This window comes from Physella acuta, unplaced genomic scaffold, assembly GCF_028476545.2.
Source record: "Physella acuta isolate Inbredline_101_S28 unplaced genomic scaffold, ASM2847654v3 ptg000095l, whole genome shotgun sequence".
Lineage (NCBI taxonomy): Eukaryota > Metazoa > Mollusca > Gastropoda > Physidae > Physella > Physella acuta.
Window position 1 is genome coordinate 307,991 of NW_026731615.1, and position 8,654 is coordinate 316,644.

Consider the following 8,654-nt stretch of genomic DNA (forward strand, 5'->3'; position numbering starts at 1 on the left):
TAAAGTGACCAACGCTTTTCTTTATAGTTATTTAAATAGTAGTCTATAATTTATTTTCTACTTTTTAGTGCATCATTACATAAAAGCTTGTTATTAAAACGTTTTTTATGAATTTTTACAAGCTTTTATTTAACTCACTTCCTCTGTCGATAGTCTGTCGTCAGTCTAGATGGAAACGCAGGAGTGAAAATTCGGACAGTTCTACTTGACCGATACGATTCACAGTTGGCACGTGGGTTAAGACATGAAGACAATGCAATCTGAATCTAAATTTGACTTAATTGGAAGCCTAATTAATTTTTTATGAATTAATTAAAATTTGGACCGAATTAGTAGGCATGTCTATCCAACCACACCACATACGTCATCACGTTCAATCAGGTTTAATAGCTGCGCTATCACGTTCAATAGACGCGCAATGGTTTTTAGTCTTGTAACACTATTGCAAATAAAACATGTAAAGTACTGAAAAAAAATTCATAAAAAACGTTTTAATAACAAGCTTTTATGTAATGATGCACTAAAAAGTAGAAAATAAATTATACACTACTATTTAAATTACTATAAAGAAAAGCGTGGGTCTCTTCTCAAATATTAGTAAAGGTATCCATTAGGTACTAAAGTACTAAAGTGACCCACGATTTTCTTTATAGTAATTTAAATAGTAGTGTATAATTTATTTTCTACTTTTTAGTGCATCATTACATAAGAGCTTGTTATTAAAACGTTTTTACAAGCTTTTATTTAACTCACTTCCTCTGTCGACAGTCTGTCTGTCTAGATGGAAACGCAAGAGTGAAAATTCGGACAGTTCTACTTGACCGATACGATTCACAGTTGGCACGTGGGTCAAGACATGAAGACAATGCAATCTGAAACTAAATTTGACTTAATTGGATGCCTAATTAATTTTTTATGAATTAATAAAAATTTGGACCGAATTAGTAGGCATGTCTAGCCAACCACACCACACGCGTCATCACATAATGGCTGCGTTCAAAAACCATTGCGCGCCTACTGAGCGTGATGTTCAGTAGGCGCGCAATGGTTTTTAGTCATGTAACTCTATTGTAAATAAAACATGTAAAGTTCTGAAAAAAAAATTCATAAAAAACGTTTTTATTAACAAGCTTTTATGTAATGATGCACTAAAAAGTAGAAAATAAATTATAGACTACTATTTAAATAACTATAAAGAAAAGCGTGGGTGTCTTCCTTAACATTAGTAAAGGTATCCAATAGATACTAAAGTGACCGACGCTTTTCTTTATAGTTATTTAAATAGTAGTCTATAATTTATTACAAGCTTTTATTTAACTCACTTCCTCTGTCGACATTCTGTCGACAGTCTGTCTGTCTAGATGGAAACGCAGGAGTGAAAATTCGGACAGTTCTACTTGACCGATACGATTCACATTTGACACGTGGGTCAAGACATGAAGACAATGCAATCTGAAACTAAATTTGACTTAATTGGATGCCTAATTAATTTTTTATGAATTAATAAAAATTTAGACCGAATTAGTAGGCATGTCTAGCCAACCACACCACACGCGTCATCACCTTCAATAGCTGCGCCATCACGTAATGGCTGCGTTCAAAAACCATTGCGCGCCTACTGAACGTGATGTTCAGTAGGCGCGCAATGGTTTTTAGTCATGTAACTCTATTGTAAATAAAACATGTAAAGTACTGAAAAAAAAATTCATAAAAAACGTTTTAATAACAAGCTTTTATGTAATGATGCACTAAAAAGTAGAAAATAAATTATACACTACTATTTAAATTACTATAAAGAAAAGCGTGGGTCTCTTCTCAAATATTAGTAAAGGTATCCAATAGGTACTAAAGTACTAAAGTGACCCACGCTTTTCTTTATAGTAATTTAAATAGTAGTGTATAATTTATTTTCTACTTTTTAGTGCATCATTACATAAAAGCTTGTTATTAAAACGTTTTTTATGAAATTTTTTACAAGCTTTTATTTAACTCGCTTCCTCTGTCGTCAGTCGACAGTCGACAGTCTGTCTGTCTAGATAGAAACGCAGGAGTGAAAATTCGGAAACTTCTACTTGACCGATACGATTCACATTTGACACGTGGGTCAAGACATGAAGACAATGCAATCTGAAACTAAATTTGACTTAATTGGATGCCTAATTAATTTTTTATGAATTAATAAAAATTTGGACCGAATTAGTAGGCATGTCTAGCCAACCACACCACACGCGTCATCACCTTCAATAGCTGCGCCATCACGTAATGGCTGCGTTCAAAAACCATTGCGCGCCTACTGAACGTGATGTTCAGTAGGCGCGCAATGGTTTTTAGTCATGTAACTCTATTGTAAATAAAACATGTAAAGTACTGAAAAAAAATTCATAAAAAACGTTTTAATAACAAGCTTTTATGTAATGATGCACTAAAAAGTAGAAAATAAATTATAGACTACTATTTAAATAACTATAAAGAAAAGCGTGGGTCTCTTCTCAGATATTAGTAAAGGTATCCAATAGGTACTAAAGTACTAAAGTGACCCACGCTTTTCTTTATAGTTATTTAAATAGTAGTCTATAATTTATTTTCTACTTTTTAGTGCATCATTACATAAAAGCTTGTTATTAAAACGTTTTTTATGAATTTTTTTATGAATTTTTTACAAGCTTTTATTTAACTCACTTCCTCTGTCGACAGTCTGTCTGTCTAGATAGAAACGCAGGAGTGAAAATTCGGAAACTTCTACTTGACCAATACGATTCACACTTGGCACGTGGGTCAAGACATGAAGACAATGCAATCTGAAACTAAATTTGACTTAATTGGATGCCTAATTAATTTTTTATGAATTAATAAAAATTTGGACCGAATTAGTAGGCATGTCTAGCCAACCACACCACACGCGTCATCACCTTCAATAGCTGCGCCATCACGTAATGGCTGCGTTCAAAAACCATTGCGCGCCTACTGAACGTGATGTTCAGTAGGCGCGCAATGGTTTTTAGTCATGTAACTCTATTGTAAATAAAACATGTAAAGTACTGAAAAAAAAATTCATAAAAAACGTTTTAATAACAAGCTTTTATGTAATGAATTATAGACTACTATTTAAATAACTATAAAGAAAAGCGTGGGTCTCTTCTCAGATATTAGTAAAGGTATCCAATAGGTACTAAAGTACTAAAGTGACCCACGCTTTTCTTTATAGTTATTTAAATAGTAGTCTATAATTTATTTTCTACTTTTTAGTGCATCATTACATAAAAGCTTGTTATTAAAACGTTTTTTATGAATTTTTTTATGAATTTTTTACAAGCTTTTATTTAACTCACTTCCTCTGTCGACAGTCTGTCTGTCTAGATAGAAACGCAGGAGTGAAAATTCGGAAACTTCTACTTGACCGATACGATTCACGCTTGGCACGTGGGTCAAGACATGAAGACAATGCAATCTGAAACTAAATTTGACTTAATTGGATGCCTAATTAATTTTTTATGAATTAATTAAAATTTGGACCGAATTAGTAGGCATGTCTAGCCAACCACACCACACGCGTCATCACCTTCAATAGCTGCGCCATCACGTAATGGCTGCGTTCAAAAACCATTGCGCGCCTACTGAACGTGATGTTCAGTAGGCGCGCAATGGTTTTTAGTCATGTAACTCTATTGTAAATAAAACATGTAAAGTACTGAAAAAAAAATTCATAAAAAACGTTTTAATAACAAGCTTTTATGTAATGATGCACTAAAAAGTAGAAAATAAATTATAGACTACTATTTAAATAACTATAAAGAAAAGCGTGGGTGTCTTCTTTAACATTAGTAAAGGTATCCAATAGATACTAAAGTGACCCAAGCTTTTCTTTATAGTAATTTAAATAGTAGTCTATAATTTATTTTCTACTTTTTAGTGCATCATTACATAAAAGCTTGTTATTAAAACGTTTTTTATGAATTTTTTTTCTTTAATGTTGTTTTTATAATAATGGTTGGTTAAATAATGATTTTAATAATCTATCGCTGAGCTCAATATACTTCTAATTTATCAACATTGATGCAACTACGATAGGCCTTATATTTGTTTTAAATCTATAAATTGATTATACTTTTTAATTGTTGCTTTTTTATCGTTCCGTTTATTTTTATTTTTCTCTTTCCTGTTCATAGGAAGAGGGTGCGCAATGCTAACGGTGCGAATGAAAAGACTGTATTGAATTATAAATCAATGTCAGGACTTATGTATTGAATAGATTGTATCGTATTGTAAAAGGGGAGGGGATGCGGACGGTTGGTAGAGTGAAATGTACTGCCTCGGCGATTTATTTCAAAATATCTGATATAATATATAAAAAGCGCGCAAGAAGAAACGGGTTAATTTTGAATAGGTGCTTTAAGAATAGCATGTTGTGTTGTGTGCCATACGAATCTTGCGGCGCATGGTGAAGTAGAGTTCACCTGTTTCTGTGACCTCAGCATAAGAAGGAATAGTGTGGTCAGCACTATACCCAGCCGCCTTTACTTTCCCTAACTAAGTCAGGTACCCATCAGTTGGGTGGACTCCAGGGTTTCTTCCAGACTTTTTTCTCCGGTAGGGCACTTGATATTTTCGGGGGGGGGGGGGGGGGGGGAGGGGGGGGCGGTCAACATTTTTCGGGGGGGGGGGGGCGGACACTAGTAAAAGTGTATGTTTACTATATAAATTCCATCTCGTTCGGGGGGGGGAAGGTGGTAGACTTTTTTCAAGGGGGGGGGGGGGCTCTGCCCCTCTGATGGACTCAAGAACTGAAGAACGTGATGCAAATCTAGTTACGGACCCGAACTTGAGACATTTGATTTGAGTTAGCAGGTGAATACTCTACCATTCGGCCATGCCTAAGAAATCTCTGTTGTATTATGTGATGTCGAGTTGTATTTTTGATATGCGGCTGTGTTGTTTTTATTTATCTTTTTGTGATGAGGGGGGATTCTGTGATGTTTATATTATATGGTGATTTTTGTTGTGTTGTTCTTTTGTTTACTTTCGTTATATTGTATTTTGTTGAGTTGTGTTTTTTTTTTGTGTCGAGTGGCGTTTGGCTAGGTCGGCGCGGTAGGTAGCGCCCTTACATAATATGTGCTTTCCTACTGACTTATTTTAGAATACTGTTTGTGGATCAGGCGAATGATCTAGTACCATATATATATTTGTTAACTAATTGAGTTCTCTGGTTATTAATTTACACAACTGATTATCTCATAATTAAGATTCCTGATCCTGAATACTAGAGTAACCTCCCCTAGCATAGCGATCATCTAGTGCCCGTGTTTACAATCTTCGCGTATATTTTTTAACGCGGTTGGCCAGGCTAGATTGGAAAGGCTAGGCGTGTAAAAGTTTAAAGCGGCATCAATTAAGGATCATGTTAATCTGTCATCGATCTTTGCCGTCCATATGAGTAGACGGGGTGGAGGGGGAGGTGATAATTTCTCTTCTCTTCTATACTGAGTAAAAATATATATATATTTACAAGGATTTTCCATAAACGTTGCTGATAGTTTAAGAGGACCTGGAAATTTAGTTTTAAGTGTTTGGCTTCTTTTCTTAATTGTAATATATTGAAAGCGATATCCTGTAATTTATTACTTGTCAACATATCATGCGCAAATCACCCGTTGGCTCCGACTTCGACTTTTCTTCGACTTCAGCCTGTGGCGTCGCTAGATCGGGTGTCACCCGGTGCGGCACTTCGTGGTGTCCCCCCCCCCCACCCCCCCACACACCCCCACCCCCACCCCCAAAAAACCCCACCCCCCTTGTAATAATTGTCGATTTGTTCTAAAAAGTCTATTTAACTAATTAATCACTAATGGATCTGGCACTAAGACATTTTTCTTCTGTACATTTTGCAATGTTTTGCCTAGGTGTCCCCCCCCCCCCCCCCCCCCCCCCCCGAAATGCTGTCACCCGGTGCGGTCCGCATCTCCCGCCCTGCCCTCGCTACGCCTCTGCCTGCTAGTCCACCCGAGAACAATCTTGTTTGAATTTGGAGTTGTCTATCCTTGATGGATTGCTGTCCCCTTCTAACGAGCCTCATCTGCCTGAGATCCGAACTCCGGACTTTTGGAGCTATCAGTCATGCGCTCCCTATCCCGACCATGCTGTTCCACATAGACAGCTGGTGTCAAACTGTCTGAAAATATAGCTGTGTTTTGTTTGTTGTTTTTGTTGTTGTTTTTAGTATGATGCAGGCCTTTAAAAACACTGGAAGTAGCCTGTTAAAGGATTTTTCTTAAAAGTAAGCTTGCATTTTCATTTAGCTGTTTATGCCCAGTGTTTCTTTCAGACTTTTTTCTCGGGGGGGGAGGGGGTGACACTTGATAATTTAGGGAAGGGTGCGGACTAAATTTTCCGGGGGGGGGGGGGGGCAGGGCACCGTAAAAGTATATATTTTCTATATAAATTCCGTTTTGAAGCCTCCACCCCCCCCTTCCCCAAAGAGGTGCCTGTAAGAAGCTATGTTTATGCCCCCCTCCCCCTTAAGGACTAAATCTCTTTGTGATATTTATCACCTGGTGAGGGACACTTAAAACTTCAGGGGGAGGGGTGAGGTGGACGACGGACCGAGATCAAAGTATATATTTTCTATATACAGTATATATTTTTTCTATTTCGCCTGAGGTACTCGGGCAGCCCCTCACCCCCCCCCCCCCCCCCCCCACCCCCCCCCCCCCCTCCCCTAACCCCCATCACGGAGAGATGCCTGATGTTGCTTACTGCGTCGCCTGATTCTGTCGCCTTAGCATCGCAGCCCGTCGCGGCCCAAAATTTTAGGTTTATAAGCAAAACAATTTTTTTTGAGCTTATATATCTAATTATATTTTCAAAAATTGATAGCCTACTAAGTTAGAAATAAGTATTTTGTTGTTTTTTTTTCGTGTTAGATAACATGTACTTCTATACGCATTTACAGGTTATTTCAATATTTTTTTTAATTTTTATGAACTAATATCTAAAATTAAAAGTTAAAAGGCATAAGTGCCCTTAAATATTTGTTGCTGGCATTTAGGGCCCACTATGCTAACGAAATAGGCTAATTGTCAATCATTGTCATCATGTTAATATTCGAAATACACGTCAGCGGGAATACGCAGCAGCCTTTTTAAAAAAATCAATAAAGAGGGTTTGAACAGATTTGCTGCCGATGCGAAATGTTCCGCACGAAAAACGTATCACGGCAAGAGTGAGCAAAACCCAGCTTAGAGACTCGCCTAGTAATCGTATTCACGAGCTACTGGGACTCCACATCCGGGTCCCCAATACATTTTCCAGCAAAGTGTGGTGTCCATCATTGGCATTTTATGAGCCAAAACAAGTAAAATGGGAAAATCTTACGTTTGGTCGGAATATTCAACATAATATTAACTAGGCCTACTTACATAGTTATATTTTTATAGTGATACATTATTTTTCAAGGAAACATTTTAACAACAACGAAAGCTTAAATATTTTCAAACGTGTTTTGTCAAGTAGGTTATGTAATTAATGTTTATTAAAAGATACAACTGATATGCCTTTCACACGTAAGTAAATAATAAGAATTGAGAATACTGTTTATAAAATAGTAAAAATTTCGATTCTCAATTTTTAATTAGAGCCTTATCGTCTGAAGGCAGATTGAGGCAATGTCGCAGGGAGATATATATTTAAGGACGATGGAAAAGTCATGAAAATAAAATAGTAGGCTATATAGAGAATGAGTGTGGAATTTGAAATTTTATATCGTATATATATATATATATATATATATATATATATATATATATATATATATATATATATATATATATATATATATATATATATATATATATATATATATATGTGAGATACATATAAATATATGTGTGTATGTGTGTTTGGTATGCTAATAATATATTGTAGATATTGTGCTATATTTAGATACCAATAGACTGAATTGTTGTTCATTCTGTGGCAATTTTTGTCTTACGTTTAAGGAAGCATTAGCACAAATATATTTCCATTCAAAGAAGCGCATATTTCACTGCGTTTTAAAGTCTATTGTATTGAAATGAAGAAATATTGTATAAGAATATAGCAACAGACGTCATTACTCCACCGTATATATATATATATATATATATATATATATATATATATATATATATATATATATATATATATATGTATGTATTTATGTATGTATATATATATACATATATGTATATATTATATCCTATATATAGGCTTATATATATATAAATATATATATATATATATATATATATAGTTTAATCAACTCGTAAACTCTCATTATAAGAGAAGTGTAAAAACGCTGATTTCCAGTTATTTTAAGAATAATAATTTTCGGCTTTAAAATTATTTGAGAAAAAGTGTTTATTGCGTCATTGCTTTTGCTTTGGGCAACCGTTTTATAAGTTCTTTTTTTTCATCAACGTATGCTTTTCTTTTTCTTTAACTATAAACAGTTGAGTATATGTAAAGAACTGTGTGTTAAAAACAACCTGTTGTCTAGAAACATGCATCGACAATAAATTATGTGAAATGAAAATTGTATTTGGTCTAGAATTTGGCTTGGTTTCCCCAAAATAAGTTTGTTATGGTCTATGCTGCAAAAATCTGGAAACACCACAATC